At 52.5% G+C, this 23,873-nt stretch overlaps 1 pseudogene; it reads right to left on the reverse strand.

The window, feature by feature from the left end:
- Window positions 1–2,081: 2,081 nt before the first annotated feature.
- LOC126938998 (TBC1 domain family member 3G-like) lies at window positions 2,082–9,160 on the reverse strand (annotated as a pseudogene).
- Between the last annotated feature and the right edge of the window lie 14,713 nt (window positions 9,161–23,873).

Consider the following 23,873-nt stretch of genomic DNA (forward strand, 5'->3'; position numbering starts at 1 on the left):
AGTCAGCTTCCTGTTGGGGCTTAAGCTTCCAAATACCTGTGTCATGAGCCAGGACGCACATGCTGGGAGGGAAGACGTAAATCTCGGCTCATCTCTGCCCATCTGTGTTGTCATCAGAGGAAACTTCCCACAGCAACATGACGTTGGGGTTAAATAATGTGTCCTTGGTCACGCAGCTACTAAGTTGGAGTCAGGATCTGAGTCCAGGTGATCTGGGTCCTGAGCTCAGATTCTTAGGCTGACCTGCTACACTGCCTAAGTCTGGTACAAGCTGAAGAGGTGTAGGTGGAAGGACGCATGCTTATTGTGGGGTCCAGCTGTCTCTCGCAGGCCCCTTCCAGCTACCCAGGCCTTGGTTTCATGCTCTAGTTTCCGAGCATGGGGAGCAGCGGAGCTGATATTTGGAAGAGCTGAGTACTCACAAGCCATTGCTGATAATGACCCTGTCATGTTGTAAAGGCTTTCACTGGGAGCAGGAGCTGTTTGGGTGATGACAGTCCCCTGTAGACAATCACTATGCTCTTTGTCACCTTGTGAGGAAATTATTTAAGATAGTGATTTTGTTGCCCCTCCCCTGGCTAATGACTCTTGAGGCAGAACTGGTCACATATGAAGCTTCCTGACCTCCATATGGGAATCACGAGCCCACATAGAGCTGTGGAAGTGACAGTAATACTAGCTTCAGCCTTGGAGTCTCTTCATGGTTTACAACATCCAGCAGAATAAAATAGGGGCAGATTCTGAGTTTTCTTTATCTGGAAATATTTCCTTAATGAAGTGATATACTTTGCATGAGCTGTCTGTAGGTGCCCCGCTCTAGGGAATAGAAAGACACGCATCCCCTTTCACAGAAATTCACAAGAATAGTAGCTGCCAGTGTTGAGGGCTCTGCGCCAGGAGTATGTACGTGTACATAGATTGTAATTTGGTCTGTCCAACATTGAAGTAGGAATTATAATCCTCCCTTTACAGAAAAGAGAAGTGAGGCCCTGAAAGGGCAGTTAATTTTCCCAAGGTCACACAGCTATCAAGCAGTGGAGCAGATGCAAACCAGACCTGTCACACTCCGGGGTCCTCACTCTCAGCCACTGTGCTATACTTGGATCAGGCTTCTTTTCACAAGCTCAAAATGGCCTTAGTCAACAGCCAGCAATAAGGGCCACATGCTGTTCCTCAACTCACTGAAATCCAAAGTAACAGTTTTGGGTGGATGGCACCTACTTTTAATCTGATTGAGCACTCAGAAGCCTCTAGAGTGAGTTGCTTTGCTCAAAGCAGTTATTTTACACTAATGAAATTGTGATTACAAGTGCCACACTAGATGAAGCAGAATTCTCTGACCTCGAAAGCTCATTTATCTGCACCCAGAGATGAGTCCAAATTATTTTCTCAGAATGTGGATGTAGCCTGACAGTCATGTGTACTAGTTTAGACCAATGTCTTTGGAGTTTGACCGTGGTTCTGCCATTAACTATTATCTGGGGCTCCTGACTAGGTGGGACTATAGGCACACGCCACCATGCCTGGCGAATTTCTTTGACTTTTCTCTAGAGCCAGGGTCCACCTGTGCTCAGACTTTTAGACTCAAGTGAACCTGAACCTCCCGCCTCGACCTCTCAAATTGCTGGGATTACAGGTGTGAGCCACCACACCCGGCCTAAATTTATGATGTGCCATGGGACTACAAAACGTCATTATTATGGGCAGCCGGATGGAAGGTGTAGGAGGACACTATGGTGCCTTTTCAATCTTTCTGTATATCTTAAATCTTTTCAACAGGAAACATTTATTTAAAACATGAATGTGGTTAACCTTCCATGAGTTTAAAGTACAAAGGCAGGCTCACGGTGTCGTCAGAATTCAGAATGCTGGTCGCAGGGCTGGGGGTGCTGGGAGGGGCTGGGCATGGTTGGCTTTGTGATCTGGGGGCTGGTGTGTTCCATCTGTGAACGTCTTCCATGCTGTGCACTTTATTAATAAGTTTTTGTAAGTTTAACAAAAAATAAAGCAAATACGTGAAGTTTGCTTGGGTTGTTAAGCCTTGGGAAATTATCCAGCCACGAGCCCTGGCCCAGATGCTTCTAGAAGCCTGGAGGGAACTGAGAACTTTCCAAGGTGGCAGAGACAAAGCCCTGAGGTGGGAGTGCACTGCTGCTCATCCTTAGCTGTTAAGGGGGTGTCCTGGTCGGAATCAGTGCTGGGTGCAGTGCAGGGCTGGAAGTCCATGTCCACATTGTGGCTCAGTGCAGTGAAAGCCAATCTCACCCCCTCCGCAGGGTGTTCCGCCTGCCAGCAGGTGGCCAGCTGGTCCTCCTGGGATACGGTGCCATTGTAGAAATTGGGTGCAAGTCTCTTGTCCGCAGATGTGGTGCCCTGTTGCAGTGGGATGTCTCCCGACCTCTCTCAGTCCTGATGGGCCTGGGCAGGGCCTGGTGTCAGGGTCCCCGCGGGCTTCTCGAGCTGGCCCTGTCCCACAGTCCCGGGGCTGTCCAGGACACATTCAGAAGGGACACAGACCCAGCAGCTCTGTTCGAAATCATAATGGGGGAACCAAGGGCCCCCTACATCCAGGTCCGTCGGGAGCCGGGGCATCGAGTTCTACTGCAGGAATCTCCAGGAACCCTGAGGTCCTCCCTGAGCCGGGGCCGGGCTGGGCACACCCTGAGTGCCCACAGGATAAGTATCTTCCCAGACAGCCTCAATAAGACAGGATGTGAAAGAACCAGGTGCCTGTGGCAGGGAAGCTAACAAAATGAGCCACTGGAACTGGGCCGGTGGGCCTGGAGGGGTCTGCCTGTCCCCCTTGCAGAGGGTCTTCTTGCCATGTGAAGCCGGCACAGGTCTGGGTGCTGAGGACCCTTGCTCGGGTTTGGCTGAAAGGAAAACAGACGTGGTCAGCGTCCCTTGTGAGCCCAGGCAGGCCTTTCCGGGCTGGGCCCCACCTGCCTGCGTCTCTGGAGTCCTCGGGGTCTCTGTGTGGCCCCTGTGGTCTGACAATGAGGACACACCTGTAGTCTGCTGATGCCAGAGGGAGGGGCGTGTGCCGCCTGGCATGCGGAAGCTGTCGGGACATGGCAGGTGGCTCCTGGGACTGCCCGCCAGGGTTCAGACTGGCTGGGGGCTTCCTGCCACTCACCCTCATCCCAGGGCTATTGGGCCAGGGATACAGCCCCCGGTTCGAATTCAGGTGGGAGGGGCCTTGGATGTCACCCAGCCCCTTGCCACCTCACATGGGGACCCATCTCCACAGTGGGTGATTGGGCCCAGATGTGGGTCACCCTCTGCCTTCCTGGGCTGCCCAGTCCATGCCAGGACTGACTGTTCCCACATCTGGCTGAACTCTTGACTCTGGCTCTGGGCCTGGGGTCCCGCCTATGCCCTCTCCCTGAATGCTCTGGGGGTCAGAGACACTGATTCCCTCGTCTCCCTGGCTCAAGCCTTGTTGTTCTGGCACCCTTGGAGGAGCGTGCAGGAGTGAGGGGCCTCTGCTGCTCTCTGAGGCTGTGGGTGCTTGCAGCGAGGGGTGGAGTCTCCCACAAATGAGTCTGGCTCTTCCAGTGCCCTTGACGGCCTTGTGATGGGGAGACAGAGACACCGTGGAAAGTGGGAGGGGGCTTGTTGGAGGGTCATGCCCACATCGCCCTCCTGCGTGCACATCACATCCAGTACACACGCACTGAGCGCCTGCCGTGAGGACCGGTGGCCTCCTGTACTTTCTTAGAGTTCAGGAGGAAGAGGAGGAGGAAAAGGTGAAGAGGAAGGCCCAGGTAGTAGGGCTGTGGGTCTCGGGCACTCCCCCACTATTGACTGCCCCAGAGGGTGACATGGGAGGGGACATGGCACTGGAGCCCACCTGGGGGTGGCAGGTCCCCTTGCTTCCTTGTTAGTTTCTTCGTAGAGGCCCTAAGATGCTTGAGCACAGTGTCATCATCCAGGGTCCAGGTGTGGAAGAACTGGTTCTGAAAACGTGCCCACAGGCCAGACCTGGATGTCTTCATAGGTGCTCTAGGGACAGGGTGGACATCAGGCCTGGAGAGTTCCCTGGGAGGGGGCACAGCTGATACCCCACGACCACTTCAGTCTCCCACCGGGCAGTGCCGGATCCTTTTGTGGCCACCCCAGGGGTCCAGATGTGCACAGGAGGCTGTGGCAGGGGGACGACCTGGGAAGGGAAGTGCTCACCACACTCCCGACTTTCATCTGGGCCATGTGGGGGACGGGCTCAGTGTCACTGCGCCCTGCCCAGCCAACCTGGCCAGACCTCCCTCTGGGTCAGAACAGAGGATCATGAGGACCCTGTGAAGAAGCTGCCCTTGGGCCAGTTGGGATCTGACCCCAGGGCTCCCAAGGCCCCACTGGGCACACGGAGACTTACTCTTCTGAATCTTAAAGGCAATGCTTGTCATCGGCATCAACACCTGTTCTCCTTCCAGCAAATACACGTCCCACAGGTGCAGGGTGAGCCCAAGAGAGATCTGTGGGGACAGCAGGTGTGGGAGAACCTGGCCCTTCCAGGCTGGGGCTGGTGGCTTGAGCTGCACACATTGGGGCACAGTCCCCAGAGTCAGTGACCTTCCCCATGAGGGTTTCCTGAGTCCTCCAGGGCGCTGGGTCAGACAAGGTCTTGCAGCTCCTCATGGGGGCACTCATTGGAGTGGGGATGTGACTCCTGGAGAGGGGGGCTTGCCCAGGGCTTGAGGCTTCCCTGAGCCCTCTCAAGTCGGGTCTTGGCCCAGTCTGCCCATGAGGCTGGTCCTGAGCCCCAGTCATTGCCCTGGGATGACCCCTCTTGGGCAGAGGGTTTTGCTTGTGAGTACTTCGGGGACCCGCCTGAGCCTCCTGTGGGCTGTGGGTGAGCCAGACCCCCGGGCTGGGGAAGCAGGGCACTGCAGGGCAAGGAGGGTCCCGGAGCCAGGGTCTCCCTGTGCCTTCTTACCCCGTCATTCAGCATCCGGTGAAGCCAGCCTAACGAGGAACCCTGCGCGCAAAGACCTTCCTTGTCCTGACGGGAGGAACAGAGGTGCTCAGGGCCCCCTGGGCTGCCCTAAAAACCTCCCTCTTCCAGGGCCTCTGAAGACCCTTCCCCTAGTGCAGAACACTGGGCGGTGTCCAGGGCTCCCCCCAACACCGGCCCCTTCCCACACTCCCGGTGGACACACTGCCCTTTGCCCTGCTCTGCGGGAGCTGGGCCCCATCCCTGTGCCTCTGTCTCCTCCAGGGCAGGAAAGGAATCCAACTCCCAGCCCATGGAGAGCCCGACGTCCCGGGTCAGGCCCTGGCTGGACTCAGCCAGTCACCAGCCCCACGAGGGGCTCCAGGCCCGTTCCTCCAGCCCCACAGGAGGCAAGGCCTCTGGGGAAGAGCGGAGGGGACCATAAACTCACCAGATGCCACATGGTCTTGGGTTGTGATGTGAGGACCACATGCTCCTGATGGTCTTGGAGCCCCTGGACTGTCCCACCATTTAGGCTGTAGAATCTGAGAAGCCCCCAGCCCATCATGAAATCAGAGCCTTCCCCCAAGATGTGGAGCCATCAGCTGGAAGAGCTGGGCAGCTGGAGAGGCCCCCAAATCCCAAGGCCTCCCACCCTCCCATCTGGTGACCTCACCAGGCGACCTTTGCCCTGGGGACGTGGGGCAGGAACATCCCCTGGAGCCTGGCTAGAGGTTCCCCTGGAGGCCTCCTGGACCAGGGTGCAAAAAGGGCAAGCCTGACTTGAGGCCACGACAGGGTGGCCAGAACAGGGTGGGTGCTGGGCTTCCCGGTCGTCTCCTGGAAGTGGGGTCGGGCCAGGGGACACGGGATGGGGAGATGCTGCCATCTGGGCTTGGTTGGCCCATTTGTGAGCACCAAGGGTAGCTGAAGCCCGGGCAGCTGTGGGGCAGGAGGACTCTCAGGGAGGGGAGAGTCAGCTGCACAGAATCAGAGCCAGAGGGCGTGGCAGCAAGACACAGAGGATGGCCACGGGGAGGATGAGATGCCCTCTGCTGATGGGGATGAAAGGCGTCTGACTTGGGCTTTGGGGTCAGCCACGGACTCCTGTGGGACCCTCAGCAGAGACATCCTAAAGGTTCCCAACAAGCTAGCGACACAAGGAAGGTGCCTTGGCTGAAAGCCGAGATCGTCTGGCCAGGGTGGCCATCCCTGGGTCTGGCTGTATGAGGTCCCAAGGGCAGCTGTCCACCTACCCTGCAGGGAGTGCCTCTCCCTGGCCAGCAGCTGCGCCAGTGCCCAGAATGCATCCTCCTCAGGCAGATAAAGGAGGAACAAGGCCTCGATGTGGCTCAGGTCCCTGCAGTAGCCCACCTCCTGCAAGAGCCAGAGTCACCATGAAAGGACATCATCTGGGAGGACTGAGGTCACCTGGGAGGACTCATGTCATTGGAGAGGGCAGAGGTGACTGCGGAGGCTTCCTCTGAAGAAGAGGCTTCCTCAGGATGCAAATTCATTTCATGACAAGAGCCAAGTCCATCAGGCACTTCAGCACCTTGTCCAAACTGTCTCCTGATGGCACCATCCCGCATGCGACCCTGCCAAGCTCCTGGGCTTTGGGGCAGCCCCAGGAGGAGGGCGTCATTTCTTGTTCTGAGAAGTGGTGGTCAGACCCAGGTGACACCAGGAGTCCAGGCCCCAACTCCTTTGTGTCTCAGCTTGACCCCTTGAGACCACTCCCTTGCTTGGAGGTTTATGCCAGCAGTGAGCTGGAGTTCTACCTTCTATATCCTGGTGGGTCACAAACATTAACTTTAAAAGAAGTGATGGCACCCCCACCAGACACCCACTCCTGTGAACAGGGAAATACTGCCCGGGAACATCACTGCCGGGAATACTCACCGGGTTATACTCCGAATATGCCAAGAGGATGTAGAATAGTTCCCGCTGCCTAGGAAACAGAGAAATGAGGCTTTTGTTTGTTTTGTGCAGATGCCGTTAGTTTCACTTTGTCTACAAAGCCTAACAACAAATCCCACTTTAGGTTCAGATGATTCACCAGATAAGCAGTGAGCTCTTCAGGGCCTTTGACTTTGAGGAAATGTTTCAGTAAAATCCACATCTGTGAAATGCAGATAGCCCAGTTGTACAGTGACTTGCCTGATCCTTTTCACTCTGAATGATTTTATTTTTTCAGTTTGCAGACACGCCAGTTCAGCCTTTGGGTGTACAGTTCCTCCGTGGTTCTAAACCAATGGGCAGAGTTTCCTGGCCACTGCCCCAGCCCCTCCTGAAGCGACTCCTTCATCTTCCAAGTCTCCAGGGTGGCCCCTATGCACCTGGTGTCTCCCTGATCCCTCAGCCCCTGACCACCCAGACTGCTTCTCAGTCCCTGTGGTTTGGCCTTTTCCAGAATGGCCCAGGAATGGGAATCCTACGTGGTAGCTTATTGGATCTGGCTTTTTTCCCTCAGCAAAATGCACCTAGGATCCACCCACGTTCGTGCAGGCATCACTGGCTCATTCCCTTTTCTCACTGTGTCTTCCATTTGGAGGGAGGACCAGCCTTGCTCTCCCCATTCCCGTGTTGAAGGCTGTCCCCGAAGGCTCCTTGTGTGAGTGACGATGAATCAAGCAGTGGACGTGGCATGCAAGTTTCATGTGGATGTCAGTTTTCAAATCAGTGGGTTCAATATCTGTGACACTTTGGGGACACGTGGTTCAAGTCCATTGAGCGTTGTGAGTCTGCCAAACTGGCTGCCAAAGTGGCTGTACCATGTCATGTTCTCAGCAGACATGGATGACAGTTTCCAGGACCTCTAGTCCACCCAGCTTTTGGTACTGTCAGTGTTGCCTGGAGAGGCTCATGGGCCCTCCATCCTGCCACCCTCCCGTGAGTCCTACCGTGGGTCCCCGTGGGTCAGGGAGAGCACCTTTCACCATTGTGCATGATTTTGTTTGCTGCCTTCTGTCTCCTCAGGATCCTCCTGGGTTCTGGCCCCACATGTTCCAGTCTGGCCCAGGGCTTGGAAGCAGGGAAGTGCTCTGTTCTTGGTGCCGGCTGGTCCCTGAGCCAGGAGAGGTCTTGGCAGCTCTGTCATCCCTCCTGGGTGACCCTGGCCTCTTCTCCAGGGAAGCCCCCATCTCTTTCATTCACTCCATCTCCGCTGGGACCCTGTGGCTCCCATAGGCTTACTTGGCTCCATATCGATCCCTGAAGAAGATGTGATTCCTTAGTGTCCTGCTCACGTCCAGGTTGATCTGGTGGATGTGTTCAGATGACCTCTTGCCCTTCTCCTTCATGACCTGTAGGGCAGGGCCAAGAGGAGGAAGCAGCCTCAGAACAGATGGAAGACTCCCGGCCCCAAATGGCAGTCAGCCCACAGTCAGCACTCTGGGAAGGAAGGAAAGCAGGAAGGTTTCCTTCTGCACAAAGCTGCTTTTTGGCTTGTTACTGAAGCCAGGGAGGGTCACCGGAGCCGAGTTTGTCTGTGGTGACTATGTCACCGTCCGTGCCCAGGATGTGCATCTGACCATCCCACCCACCCCCCAGCCTGGGCTTGATGCTCCCTCCAGCTGGAGACCTGGGCCCCTGACACGGCCTGTCCTGTTTGTTGTGCTCTGGCTGAGCGTACCTTGTATGTTCTGGGGTTTTTCGACTTGACTTTCTGTATGTTCAGGAGGACTGACCACACTTGGCCCCGGATGTTCATGGGAATGCCCTTATATACTCGATCTATCAGCTGTGGGCAGAAAGGCCACGGGGTGACCACAGTGAGGGCCAGAGCCCAAGGATTCTGGAAATCATTGGTTTTGGTCCCACGATCCCTCGTTAGAGGTGACATTAAGCTGGGACACATCTCCCTTCCCAGGATTGAAAGAGTGGATGGACACTCAGAGTCGGGACTCTGATCTGAACCTTTTCCTTCCTTCAAGTCACCGGCGCATCCCTAGCCTTGAGCTCTGGGTGGTCCCAGCCCTAGATTCAGATTCCCTCCCAGCAAGGTGACGCTTCCATAAATAGGAAATCTGGCGACCAGGCCTGCAGTCCTCTGGGTGAGGACAGTGTGCCACCCGCCCTCTGAGAGGCTGACGGTGCCAGGTCACAACCATGGGTGCCTGTCCCCTGTCTCTGCAGAGAGTGGTTCCGGGGGCCTCTCCCTCCACACATTACTTTTTTACTGTTCTTATATGTCTCCCACTGTCCCAGCATTTCCATCCACTTACTCTTTCATCTCATCTGCTGCCGCATTTGCTGTCAGATGAGGAATGTTGGAGTTAGCGGAGCTGCCAGGCTTCCCAGAGCCACCCCTGGATGCTGGGTCCTGGGCTCTAGAGGACTGGGTCCTGGTGGGACCCAGTTGGAAGGAGCCAGGGAAGGGCAGACCCTAAGGGTTGAGAGCCTTTGAGCAAATGAGCACCAGTGGGCTGGCTTTGGGACCCCGGGACATGCCATCCTCAGGTCACAGACACACCAGTCTTAGATCAGGTCCCAGTCTCTAGGTGGGGTCCTGACACAGGCGGGCAGCCACCCCCAAGTCAGGACTGTGCTTCTCACTTTGGAATTTTATCAAACTGCCCAAGTTACAGCAACCTGGGGTGAGGTCCAGCAGGGACTGCTGCCCCTTCCAGTGACAGCATGTGGCCCTCAGTTGCCACTGCACAGACCAGCTGCCTCCTCTGCCTCATCGACCACCCGCCCACATCCCTGGACCAGCGCCCCCATGCATCAGGCTCTTACTTTCGCCTCCTGGGCAGTGACCGGGGGGCAGCTCTGTCTCACTATAAGGCAACATAGGCAAAGCTGAGGACCTGCACATGGCCTGGAGCCGCCCCAGTCAGGGAGCCGACCCCCAGAAAGGATTGGCTCTGTCCCTCTCCAGCTCAGGGCTCAGCCCGGGAGAAGGCACAAGGAAGGGAGGACAAGGGCCTTCCTGTGTGGCTGATTCCCAGGAGGGGCAGGACCTGGGAGAACAGGGAGTGCAGGGCCAGCCTGGGCAGAGTTACTGGGGCCCCTGGCGTGGGGGGTGATCAGGCTGCACAATGGGGCTGCCCGTCCTGGACTGGAGGTGATGCTTTCTGCTGGAGCTGAGAAAGGTCAGGCCTGAGATTGGATGGGGGCCACCCAGGGTGGGTGACTGGGCCCTGACAGGAGTCCCTCAGGGAGTGACCACGTTACGCTACCAGGGTCAAGGGAGCCTGCCCTGAGACCTGCCTGGTGCGCCCTGGGTGCACCAGGGGCCCATCCCGCTTGACAGCCCCAAGGCCCTTGCAGGTTCTGACTTCCCAGGGTCCACCTGCCTCTCCCTGCATCTGAGCCACACACCCTGCGTTTCAAAAGTGGCACGGCTCACAAGCTCACGCCCACTCTACTTCCCCTGGGATCCTGTCTCTCCATCCTATGATCCCTGAGGGATGGGCTCCTCTTACCTGGCCCCAGATCCCTTCCCAGCACCAGACCCAGGGTCTTTAGCCGAAAGCCCCTCTGCCTCCCTGGCCTCACCGTGAGATGCCCAGAATGGGGCCCTGCCCGTCTTCCTCCCCATTCTCCTAGGACCACAGCCCCCACTGTCCCCATGCCTTTCCCACTTCCCCATGGGGACAGTGAGGGCTGTAGTTCTAGGGAAATGGGGGACCAGTCAAACCTTCAGATGACAGGCCGGGCGCGGTGGCTCACGCCTGTAATCCCAACACTTTGGGAGGCCGAGGCGGGCAGATCACGAAATCAGGAGATGGAGACCATCCTGGCTAAGATGGTGAAACCCCGTCTCTACTAAAAATGCAAAAAATTAGCCGGGTGTGGTGGTGGGCACGTGTAGTCCCATCTACTTGGGAAGCTGAGGCAGGAGAATGGTGTGAACCTGGGAGGTGGAGCTTGCAGTGAGCTGAGATCGCGCCACTGCACTCCAGCCTGGGCGACAGAGTGAGACTCCGTCTCAAAAACAAAACAAAGAAAACCCTTCAGATGACAGTGACCTCAGCTGACATTTGACTGCAAGCTCACGAGAGATCCGAAGACAGAACCATCCCACTAAGAAAGAGGTGCCCAAATTCCTAATCTAATAAATAGATATTTTTATATTTTTTAAGCTGCTAAAATTTAGGTTAATGTGTTGTGCAGCTATAGATAATTAATATAGATTTTGATGGAGTGCTGTCATAACAAATACCTAAAAATATGGAAGTGGAAGTGGCTTTGGAATTCGGCAGGGAATGGAAACTGGAAGGACTTTGAGGAGAGTGTTTGTGTAAGTCTAAGGTGCCAGGCTATTTGCACAAGCCTGATGGCATTTGGACAGACTGAGGACTTGAAGAAAAATGTTGCTGGAAACCGAGGGAAAGGGGATCCAGTTAGGGGAACTGGAGTGCTAGGTGGGAAGGAGATTTTTCACTTTAAATTTTTTGAATATTTAGAGTATTATCTATATGAAAAAACTACATTGATGATATACAAATAATAATTTTTAAAATAAGGCTCTAGAAAGCTGGACATCGTGTCACATGCCTGTAGTCTGAGCTCCTTGGGCAGCTGAGGTAAGAGGATTGCTTGAGCCCTGGAGTTCAAGGCTTATAGTGCACTGTGATTGCCCCTTTGAATAGCCACTGTACTCCAGCCAGGGCAACACAGTGAGATCCCATCTCTATTTTTTAAATAAATTAATTTAATTAAATCAAAGAGGCCTAGAGTGTGAGCTTCATAATTCAGGCTGATTCCTAGGGCCTCTGGTCCCTGCAGCTTCTTTTCTTCTCCACTACAAGGCACAGGTCACCACTACTCTGAGTGACCCCACTTCCAAGTAGACTGGAAAGTCCATGTGTTGGCCAGGTGTGGTGGTTCCTTCCTATAATTCTGGAACTTAGGGAGGCTGAGGAGGGAGGATCACTGGAGTCCAGGAGTTTCAGACAAGCCTGGGCAACATGGCAAGATCTTGTCTGTACAAAAGATAAAAAAATTAGCTGGGCATGGTGGCACACCTATGGTCCCGGCTACTCGGGAGGCTGAGGCTGGAGGATCACTTGAGCCCAGGAGGTCAAAGCCGCAGTGAGCCATGTTTGCACTACTACTCTCCAGCCTAGGCAACAAAGCAAGACCCTGTCTCAAAAGATAAAATAGAAAGAAAGAACAAAAAAAGTCCATGTGTCACTGTCTCCCAAAGGCCATGGCCAGGGTCTCCCATTGCACTTCAGGGGACAGAGGGAGCTTCAGAATACAGTTGCTCCTCACCTTGTCATGGGGCTACATCCAGATAAACCCACTGTGAGTTGAAAATAGTGTCAATCGAAAATGCATTTAATGCACCTAACCTATCAAAAATCATAGCTGGCCAGGCGCGGTGGCTCACACCTGTAATCCCAGCACTTTGGGAGGCCAAGGCAGGCGGATCACAAGGTCAGGAGATCGGGACCATCCTGGCCAACACGGTGAAACCCCGTCTCTACTAAAAATACAAAAATATTAGCCAGGCGTGGTGGCGGGCGCCTGTAGTCCCAGCTACTCAGGAGGCTGAGGCAGGAGAATGGCGTGAACCCAGGAGGTGGAGCTTGCAGTGAGCTGAGATCACGCCACTGCACTCCAGCCGGGGCGACAGAGTGAGACTCTGTCTCAAAAAAAAAAAAATCATAGCTTAGTTAAACCTATCTCAAATATGTTTAGAACACTTCTATTAGCCTACAGTTGGACAAGATCATCTAACATAAAGCCCATTTTATAACAAAGTGTTGAATTCTCATGTAATTTATTGAATACTGTACTGAAAATGAAAAATGGAACGGTTCTGTGGGTACTCTATTGCTTTCTTCCACCAGAAACTTGAACCATCATAAGCTGGGGAGTAGGGAATTGTTTGTATTTGGACTGGTCCCATAAATCTCTTTTCTTTTTTCTTTCTCTCTTTCTTTCCTTCCTTCTTTCTTTCCTTCTTTCTTTCTTTCTTTCTTTCTTTCTTTCTTTCTTTCTTTCTTTCTTTCTTTCTTTCTTTCTTTCTTTCTTTCTTTTTCTTCTTCTTCTTTTTTTTTTTTTTTACAGGGTCTTGCTGTGTTACCCAGGCTGGTGTTGCAGTGGTACAAACACCATTCCTGGGCTCAAGAGATCCTCCTGCCTCAGTATCCCAAGTAGCCGGGATTACAGGCACATGCCACCACATCCAGATAATATTTAGTTTTTGCTTTTTTGTAGAGACGAGGTCTCACTTTGTTGCCTAGGCTGGTCTCAAAATCCTGGGCTCAAGCGGTCCTCTACCTCGACCTCCCAAACTGCTCAGATTACAGTCACAAGCCATGGCACCTGGCCTTTTTTTTTCTTATTTTTCTACCTTCAGGAAGATTTTCTTGATCTTCCAGTGATTCTTTGGAATGTTTTATGTATTCTATCATATGTTTAATTTTTCAGGAAACTTGTTCTCTGATTGTTCCTTTTTTTTTTTTTTTTTTTTTTTTTTTTTGAGACGGAGTCTCGCTCTGTTGCCCAGGCTGGAGTGCAGTGGCGCGATCTTGGCTCACTGCAAGTTCCACCTCCCAGGTTCATGTCATTCTCCTGCCTCAGCCTCCTGAGTAGCTGGGACTACAGGCACCCGCCACCGCGCCCGGCTAATTTTTTGTATTTTTAGTAGAGACGGGGTTTCACTGTGGTCTTGATCTCCTGACCTTGTGATCTGCCCGCCTCGGCCTTCCAAAGTGCTGGGATTACGGGCATGAGCCACCGCGCCTGGCCAGTTGTTCCTTTTTTAGAGCATCCTAATCTCATTTTGCAATTGCAGGATCTTCCCTTACCTAGTTGAAATAGTAATTAATTTTTACAGTTGTTTTTCTATTTTATGTATTATTTGTTTTCTCAAGGTTCCACAAATTGGTTCCCACCTCATTCATTTCATTGAAAAATTATTTTGTGCCTTTTCTAAAGACTGGAGTCATCCAAACAATGCCAACAGGAATTCAGACAACGTCTATCTTCCTCTTTCATCGTCTTTATCAAGCTACCTTTGAGGCCTCTATGTTGCCTCTTACCTCTAAAGTGGCTACCATAATTTTTTTTTTTTTTTTTTGAGATGGAGTCTCACTCTGTTGCCCAGGCTAGACTGCAGTGGTGCAGTCTTGGCTTACTGCAACGTCTGCCTACCTGGCTCAAGCAATTCTCTGCCTCGCCTCCTGAGTAGCTGGGATTACAGGTGCCCACCACCATGCCCTGCTAATTTTTGTATTTTTAGCAGAGATGGGGTTTCACCATTTTGGCCAGGCTAGTCTTGAACTCCTGATCTCGTGATCAACCCGTCTCAGCCTTCCAAAGTGCTTGGATAACAGGTGTGAGCCACCGCGCCTGGTGTGGCCACCATAGTTTTAAGAATCACAGTTGCAATCAAGGAAGGAAAATTTTCCTAGAAGCTCCCAGAATTATTCAGCTTATACTTCACTGGCCAACTATGTGAGACTCTCAGCTGCAAGACTATCTGGGAGAGAAAGTATTTTTCCCTCAGACTCTGGGGTAGAGGGGGAAAGCATGGTGGCACATGCCTGTCATCCCAGCACTTTGGGAGGCCAAGGTGGACAGATCACCCGAGGTCAGGAGTTTGAGACCAGCCTGACCAACATGGCAAAATCCCATCTCTACTAAAAATACAAAAATCAGCCAGGCATGGTGATGCGCACGTATAGTCCCGGCTACCTGGGGGGCAGAGGCAGGAGAATCGCTTGAACCTGGGAGCTAGAGGTTGCAGTGAGCCAAGATCGTGCCATTGCACTCCAGCCTGTTTGACAGAGTAAGACCTTGTCTCAAAGAAAAAAAAAAAGGAATGAATAAATGAATGCCCCATGCTCTGAAGTTCATCCCGAAACCCCTACGTTACTAGCCCCACTTCCTAGGATGATTAAAAATGGAATCTTTTGGCCGGGCGCGGTGGCTCAAGCCTGTAATCCCAGCACTTTGGGAGGCCGAGACGGGCGGATCACGAGGTCAGGAGATCGAGACCATCCTGGCTAACACGGTGAAACCCCGTCTCTACTAAAAAATACAGAAAACTAGCCGGGCGTGGTGGCGGGCGCCTGTAGTCCCAACTACTCGGGAGGCTGAGGCAGGAGAATGGCGTGAACCCGGGAGGCGGAGCTTGCAGTGAGCTGAGATCCGGCCACTGCACTCCAGCCTGGGCGGCAGAGCGAGACTCCGTCTCAAAAAAAAAAAAAAAAAAAAAAAAAAAAAAATGGAATCTTTTTATATTTGTCAAATGCTGTGCTAATGCTATCAGAAATTACTGGTGAGATTTGAGGAGGGGGATCAGTAAGGAGCATCCCTTTTCCTCAGTGTGAGTTCTAAACTATTGAGACATAAAGGAGTAAAATAGATATGGATTGCAGTATCACCCTCATTGCTGATGAAGGCCTGGATTGAGGGTGTGGCTTAGATGAACCAGGCAACAACCAACATCCTAATGTCATACCCAGAATTAGATCCACCTGCCTGGTCATAGGCAGGACTGAGACACGCGGGCCTCACTGCAGGGCTGGCTGCCTGATGGCTGTGTTCACCAGCTGCCAATGGGAGGCCCCACCCAAGGGCAAGCAGGAGGCAGGCAGAGCTAGGCTTACACTGTCCTCTGCAGCTCACAGCCACCTCCTCCTTCCACGAGGGGCTTGCGGGAAGGGGAGAGAGGCCAGGAGGCTGTGACACTAACGGAAGAAACACACAGAAAGGAGTCTTTTCTCGAACCCCCAAATAATCAAGATTGTACTGTTAATCTTTCTCCATATTAAAGGAGAATGTGCCAGCCACATTTCAGGCCTGGTGCTCAAAAATAGTAGGTGCTTAATACAAGTCAGCCTCCTTTCCTCCTCTTCTCCATTCAAATTCTTTCTTAACCAGGGTAGGAAGAGATTAGCCTTCCCCTCCTCTTTAACGTACTTAGACTTCATTTCTCCCTGGGATTGCTCAGTTTCTCTTCCTGTGTTGCAATTCCCCCAGCATGTGACTTTCATCAGGCAACCCTGGTGGCCCTGTGATATTGGGATAGTGGAGTTACGCCTCACGTGTCACATTCCTGCACCACGAAGTCAAATTGCGGTTAACAGAGCCAGTTGCCCCAGCCCTGTGGAGGGTCTCCTCTCCCTCCCTGCTCTAGGACTCATCCACCTTCCTTATGCTCCACTTCCAACAGGTAGAGGACATATATCTTCTTTTTTGGAGCCACCGGGCATTTGAACCCCTTTCTCATGTTTGAACCCCTTTCTCATGTTTGGGGGACTCTCACTTTGTGGTTTGATCGGGAGGAGGTCCTCACCTTCTACTAGAGAAAAGGAAATGTTCTGTTTCCCCTTTCTCAGCCTCCCTTTTGCAACTACAGCCAGCGCATGTGACCAGGGCTGGTCAACCAGAGGGGCCTGTGCCAGACCTTGGGGGAGCCTGGTGGGGTCTGAGGGAGGCCAGGACTCCCGAGAATGTCCACTGTGGATGGTGGGCAGTGCAGCACATCTGAATTCCTGGCACAAGAGGGGCCGCTGAGCCGGCTGGGGACGCATTGAGGTTTCTAGGCGCATAGGGCTTGGGTTGCATTGGGGGTGTTGTCCCTGACTGTGCAGGTTTTGTTTTTTTTTTTTTTTTTTTTTTTTTTTTTTTTGAGACGGAGTCTCACTCTGTCGCCCAGGCCGGAGTGTTGTGGTGCGATCGCAGCTCACTGCAAGTTCTGACTCCCGGGTTCACGCCATTCTCCTGCCTCAGCCTCCCAAGTAGCGCCCGCCACCATGTCTGGCTAATTTTTTGTATTTTTAGTAGAGACGGGCTTTCACCATGTTAGCCAGGATGGTCTCCATCTCCTGACTTTGTGATCCGTCCGCCTTGGCCTCCCAAAGTGCTGGGATTACAGGCGTGAGCCACCGCGCCTGGCCAGACTGTGCAGCTTTAAACCTAGTTTTAGGGTCTTGTGGTGGTTCTGTGAGCTGCCTGTTTACCTTACGATACATTTTCTTCTCCATTCAGGCAGTCGGGGTCTATGGTTTGTATCTGGGAACAATGACAGTGAGGCAGTAATTGAGTCCCTGACTTGGTCTTGCAAGCCTGACGTTTCCATCCGTTCTCCCTTGAAGTAAGAGAATACTTCAAGAGTGCGCAGGCTGCGTGTCAGGAAGGACATGGGCGCACCCACCTTGTCCTGCAGCCTTTCTTCCCCTTGGTGGTGGGGAAGGCGGTGCTGTGGACAGTGACTAACTCAGAATAGGAACCAGGCATATTGGTCTCCATTTTGTCAAAACCAACCCAGTGCCCTCAGGCAAGTCTCTTCACCTCTCCAGATTTTCTCACATGTCAAATGGCCTGGGTGGAGATGCCAGACCAAAAGATGCCCCAATTTTAAAACTGTTTCTGTTCTCAAAGCTGGAGTCTCATTTTAATACTTCAGCTTCATGGAGTGTTTTTGTTTGGTTTTCCTGTAATAACTTGTGGTAACCATAGTTCAAGCAACAAAGCTTGATGGACCATTACTTTTATTGCACCTGCCAGTCCTGGTTTCCAGCCCCAGACTCAGCTATGTCCCAGCTTTAAAAGTCCAAGAACCAGGACCTTGCAATAGAGGAATTACAATAATGTGCATTCAAACTATATCTGGGGACTGGGGCTTAGGAATTCTGTCTTGATACCACTTATGAAAGGTGTCCCCTTCACTGATGGCAGGTGGGTGGTTTATAGAACAAGCCCATTCAATCTCTTTGGGACTTGAATCCTGGCTCTGAGTGACCTTGAGTGGCTTTGAGTGAGTGACCTCATTCAGGTTCCCACATGCTGTTTAATACTGTAACTCATGGGGTAGGGCTGACTTAACCTTCCCAAGAAGCTATGAGTTTCTCAGGTGCAGGGGCCATGGCTTAAATACATTTCAAATCCCCCATCTTTACCCCTCGCTCAGCTTGACATACGTGTATACCTGTGTAGGGGTAGAACGTCTCTGTAAGACCCACCCAAGGAACTGACAACAGTGAGTGGCTCAGGGAAGACAGAAACCAGGAAGAGGGGACTTACTCTTCACTTCACATTCTTGAATGTATTGCCATGAACATAATAGTATTTGTAAAACTGCCTAATAAAGAAATAAGAAAATTCACATCTCTGTTTTTATTTCATTTTGTGGAGGTAGAATCTTGGATTTATTCAACCCCCTATTTAGGGGCATCCTGATTTCTCCATCTTGCTAGGGGATGTTGACTCACCTCTCATTAACCTGGGAAGGCTTCCCAGAGGAGGTGACTTCTGACAGATGAGCAGGAGTCAGATGAGGCAGGGTAGGACATGAGGATAAAGTATTCCAAGCAGGGGGAACATCATGAATGAAGGTGGGAGGTGCGAGAGTGTGGCCCTTGTGAGGAAATGCAAGGAGGGTAGGGGTGGGATGGGTGGAGATGAGGCCGGAGGGACCCACAGGTCGTTTAGGGCTCCTGCAGCATGCTAGGCACTTGAACCTTGGACTCGATCCCAGGCATAATGGGGAGCCATTGAAATAATCTGGGGCTGGTGAGCGAGAGTCATCAACTGTACAAATCAGCAGCATTGTTCCGGGGAAAGCAAGACTTAACCAGCACTTCAGCTGTATCGGTGACCAAATACACATTTACTCAGAAGGAGGGCTGGTTTCCTACTGCCACCTCTCGTTCCAGCCTGCTGCAGGCTCCAGATGGGAACCACCCACAGAGCTATGGGAGCAGAGGACTCTCCTAACTCTGTGAGAGGCCGCAAGAAGGTGATGGAAAAAGCCTTCGCAGGCTGAAAACCCAGACTCACAGCTCTCCAGATAGGCAAAGGTGGGAAAGGGCCTTCCAGGCAGAGCAAACCGCAGGAGGAAGCTCAGGGCGCATGCGCAGCAATTTAGGCTTGACAGCTGGGAAACGGCCAGGTGTTCATAAGGTTTGTTTGTCTTTTCACATTTTCTGTCACTCCCTATGAGGTTGGTTTTTAATGAGCTATTTTATAAATCATCGATGCACTTCAGACATCGATTTCAGGGCATCCCCAGACAGACCCAATCAGAACTTCCAGGTGATGTCTTTAATCTGACGACTTTGGGAAATGTGGCTTTAGTCTAGACAGAGAGTTCTCTAATGTAGTTGCTGGCTAAAGCTGTATGCAGAGGGTCAACCCACACTGTGGAGTCACAATCAGTCCACCAAGTGAGGGAGCTGCCTGACAAAGGGGGTGGTCCCTGGGTCACTCTAACCTGTCAGTTTGGTGGGGCTGGAATGAAGGCGGGCTAGTCCTACCCAGGAGGTGCAAACAAAAACTGAAAAGCAGCAAGACAGACTTTTCCAAGTTCTTTCTGGGTGTGGCTGAGACTGCACCAATCTCAGACTTCGGCCATTCCTGAAGCCCTCTCAGTAGGGGCCTCTGTCCTTGCCAAGAAGCTAAAGACTGGGTGCGGTGGCTCGCACCTGTAATCCCAGCACTTTAGAAGGCTGAGGTGGGTGGATCACCTGAAGTCAGGAGTTCAAGACCAGCCTGGCCAACATGGTGAAACTTCATCTTTACTAAAAATACAAAAATTAGCCGGGCATGGTGGCAGGTGCCTGTAATCCTAGCTACTTGGGAGGCTGAGGCAGTAAAATCACTTGAACCCAGGAGGCGGAGGTAGCAGTGAGCTGAGATCATGCCATCACAGATCCAGCCTGGGCGACAAGAGTGAAACTCCATTTCAACAAAAAGAAGCTAGAAAGAACTGGAAGACCGACAAGTCAGAACGGAAACTCACGAGGTCTCTGGGCTTCTAGGGGTGCTCACTTGTTCCTCAGGGCTTCCCCTACTGCTCCTCCACTTTCTCCCCCAACCCAGAATGTCTTTCCCCCTATAAATGAGAACTCCCCACTCCTCAGCCCTCACTCTACAGTTAGCCTGAGGATGCAGGCAAGAAGCTGTTGGAGCTTGAGGGAGGGGAGGAGGGAGGGAGATGCATGTGGTGCTAGTGTCTTCATTCTCTGAGCTGGGTAGGGACTAACTGCAGGGCAGCCTGAACCAGCAACACTGGTTTGTCTTTTTTTTTTTTTTTTTTTTTTTTTTTGAGACGGAGTCTCGCTCTGTCGCCCAGGCTGGAGTGCAGTGGCGCGATCTCGGCTCACTGCAAGCTCCGCCTCCCGGGTTCACGCCATTCTCCTGCCTCAGCCTCCCGAGTAGCTGGGACTACAGGCGCCCACAACCGCGCCCGGCTAATTTTTTATATTTTTAGTAGAGACGGGGTTTCACCGTGGTCTCGATCTCCTGACCTTGTGATCCGCCCGCCTCGGCCTCCCAAAGTGCTGAGATTACAGGCGTGAGCCACCGCGCCCGGCCACTGGTTTGTCTTGAGTCAGTCCTATGGCCTAAAGAAAATGTGGTCCCCTCTGGATTCGTGGCTGGCCCTGGCACTTGTAGCTGGAGAAGGCATGCAAACACTGAGGATGCGCCCTGCTGGTTTTCAGACGGTAACATCGGTTGCCTTTGTCTTGGAGTACCCTCCCCATCCCACTTCATTTACTTAGCAAACACTGATTTGAGGCCCTGCTGTTCTGGGCCTGGGCCCCAGAGAAAGAAAGGCACGACCCCAGACCGTGAGTGTTCTCTGAGAAGCAGACAGAGGCAACGCTGCTGTGAGAAGCAAGGAGAGGGCTGAGACCGTCCTGAGGACAGCAAGGAGGGCGCTAACCTGGAAGACGGACGGCAAAGATGTCTGAACTGAGTCTTGAAAAGCCAGCCAAGCTGCTCACCCCAAAAGAAAGTGTATTCTGGCTGAACAAACCAGCCAGAGGGAAGAGATTGCAGTGAGATTTCAGGGCTAAAAGGAAGTGTTTACAGATCTCCCTTCCCAGAGACCCTCACGGTTGCCCCCCACCCCAACCCCAGCACTCCCACAGAACCTCCCAAGGGAGAATGAGCAGAAAAGGCCCCAAGGGGAGGTTTTTTTGTTTTGTTTTGCTTTGTTTTGTGACGGAGTCTCTCTCTGTCTCCCAGGCTGGAGTGCAGTGGCCCGATCTCGGCTCCCTGCAAGCTCCGCCTCCTGGGTTCACGCCATTCTCCTGCCTCAGCTTCCCCAGCAGCTGGGACTACAGGTGCCCGCCACCACACCTGGCTAATTTTTTTGTATTATTAGTAGAGACGGGGTTTCACTGTGTTAGCCAGAATGGTCTCAATCTCCTGACCTCGTGATCCACCCGCCTCAGCCTCCCAAAGTGCTGGGATTACAGGCGTGAGTCACTGCTCCAAGCCAAGGGGAGTATTGCTGAATGTGGGGCGGTGGGGAAAAGCTGGTCAGTCTTCTGATGAAGGGGGGAGTGGGGAAGGGAGCTGGGCTCATTCCTAGCTGTTGACCTGTGCTCTGCCAGAGCTGGGCCCTGTGGAGCAGTTAACTCCACAGAGAGTCCTGAGGGCTTGGAGGGGGCTTTCCCTCAAATCCCAGTATCCAGACATTCAGACCGCTTCTGCTCTGCCCAGCAGCCCCGCTAATCCTGGCAGCCACTCATTCATTCACTAGTTTTTTTAATTAATAGTGAAGGAACACTTTCTCCTAGAAGCTAAAGATACAGCCACGGATAAAACAAAGACGAAACAAAGACCCCACACGCCTTCATTCTAGTTGGGGAGACAGGGAATGATCAAACGAGGAAGGGAGGAAGGCAAGCAAGAAAGGGAAAGAGGGGAAAGGTGGACCCGTTCATGTGGGAGGGAGAGGCTCAGTAATAGCGGGCGTGGGGCAGAGGCCTGAAGGAAGGGCAGGAGGTGGGAGGGAGGAAGAGGAGGAATCCCAGGGGGAGAGAGCAGCACCTGCAAAGGTCCCCAGGCAGGCCTGTCCCCAGAGCCCCAAGGGTGGGCCAAGCAGGAACTTACTGTGCACGGAGAGACCCAGAAGGGTTTAAGGGCGCCAGCTCTGAGCTCATGCATGCCTGGGGCCCACTGTTCCCTAGCGGCCTGCATTTGGGCAGATTGCTTCAACTCCCTAAGGCTCAGCATCCCTGTCTGTAAAATGGGAAGAACGGTGCTACTGCACCATGGCGTTCTACGTACTTTTTCTAAATAAATGGCAGCTATTATTAGGATTATTATAAACACAATGGATATATGTTCAATAGTGAGTATTAGCACTTTCCCAAAGGAGTAGTCCAACAAGATAGACACTAAATTTCTAAAAAAATTTTTGGTCTTATAAAAATATCTTAAATTATACCGACAGCAATACATGCCATGTATGGGGTGTGTGGGCATCACGTACTGGCAATCACAAATCACACTCACGCCTTCCCTGACTCCTCACAGGCGAGGCTTGCCCCCATTACTCCAGAGCTGCCTTACAGGCACCAAAAGCAAGGGCCAGAAGAGCCAGGAGCTTGGCTGTGTCTGGACAAGACAGTCTGAGAGCCAGAATTAGGCTGCAGTCATCTTCAGATGGAAACAGAAAGTTTCTTTTGAATCGACACTTCCTTGCACTTTCTTTCCATTTGAGTAAGCAGAAGCCTTAAGAGTTTAAGCCTTTTTCAGAGAGTTTGGAGCTATGGTCAGTGTAAGGAGACAGCCATCTCCCTTTTAATCTTTGGTTTTGAACTTGAGTCCCTGGGAGATCCCTCGGTGACTAGCCTGGGTCTTTGGAAGGGTCTCAGGGATGTGAGCAGGTTGCAGCAATCCTGCTCTGAACCCCCCCCGCTCCCCGCCACCGCAGGACAGCCCAGGCTGGGCGATGGATGCCACAGCTGATCTGGAAAGTTCTGCTCAACTGCCCCCCTGCCAGCCCCTCTCCAACCTTTGTGGGAGCCATTCCACCTGGTCCATGCTTCCTGCCGCCCAGCTCATACCCCTCATCATCAGAGCGCAGCACGACCCAGCTCTCTCTCCTGCAGGACACACATAAGCCTCCCCGCCCTGCTTGGTCCAGTGTTCCCAGCTCTCTCAGAGCCCAGTTCATCCTACCATGGGTTAGCAATGGTGGGAGAGATCAGGGCAGACCTGTTCTAGAGGAGCCTGCCAGAGCAGGGGAAGAAATAATGACGATGAATAAATCAAGTGCTTATTTATTTATTTATATATTTTTTGAGACAGTCTCACTCTATTGCTCAGGCTATAGTGCAGTGGCGCGATCTCAGCTCACTGCAACCTCGACCTCCCCGGGCTCCAGAGATCCTCCCACCTCAGCCTCCCAAGTAGCTGAGACTACAGGTGTGCGCCACCACTGCTGGCTAATTTTTTTATTTTCTGTAGAGACGGGGTTTTGTCATGTTGCCCAGGCTGGTCTTGAACTCCTAGGCTCAAGCGATCCACCAGCCTCAGCCTCCCACAGTGCTGAGATTACGGGCATGAGCCACCTTCACCCGGCCTGAGTGCTTAATTAAAAGAAAAAAAGAAAAGCCTTGGAGGCCAAAGGTGAAGCACTGCGTGGAAGTTGACCTCTAAGCAGGGAGCAGACAACCCAGCACCAGCCCAGGCTCCACATGGGGCTGAGAGAGGGGAAAGGCCACCGACCGTCCCTACTCCATGGGGAAGGCAGCCTCTGCCTGTGGCTGACGGGCTGGCAGACGGATAAGGACTGGCTGGCAGGAATGGGCATCCAGCTGCCTCTGCTGCTCCTGTGAGCCAGGGATGATGGTGCCAGTCAGTTCTGCATGGCCATCAACAGGCCAGGTGGCCAGGTCGGGGTCTGTCAGCCCCAGTGGCTGAAACACACAACAGCCTCATCAAACCTAGTCTGAGATAGTCAGGAAACAGATTTAGAAAAAGACATAGTGATTTTGTTTCCTGTTTGCTTTTTCTAAAACATTCCTCTCTAATTGATGTATGACAATAGCTCTCACTTATTGCTCATTTAATGTGTGGCAGGTCTTTTGCTAAATTCTTTTCATATGTGTATTAGTTCATTTAATCATTTATATGTGTATTAATTCATTTATGAGGTCTTTTCACTGTCATCACTATGTACATAAGGAGTTTATCTCCAGGGAAGTTAAGAAACTTTACCAAATAACTT

This window comes from Macaca thibetana, chromosome 16 (genome assembly GCF_024542745.1).
Source record: "Macaca thibetana thibetana isolate TM-01 chromosome 16, ASM2454274v1, whole genome shotgun sequence".
NCBI lineage: Eukaryota > Metazoa > Chordata > Mammalia > Primates > Cercopithecidae > Macaca > Macaca thibetana.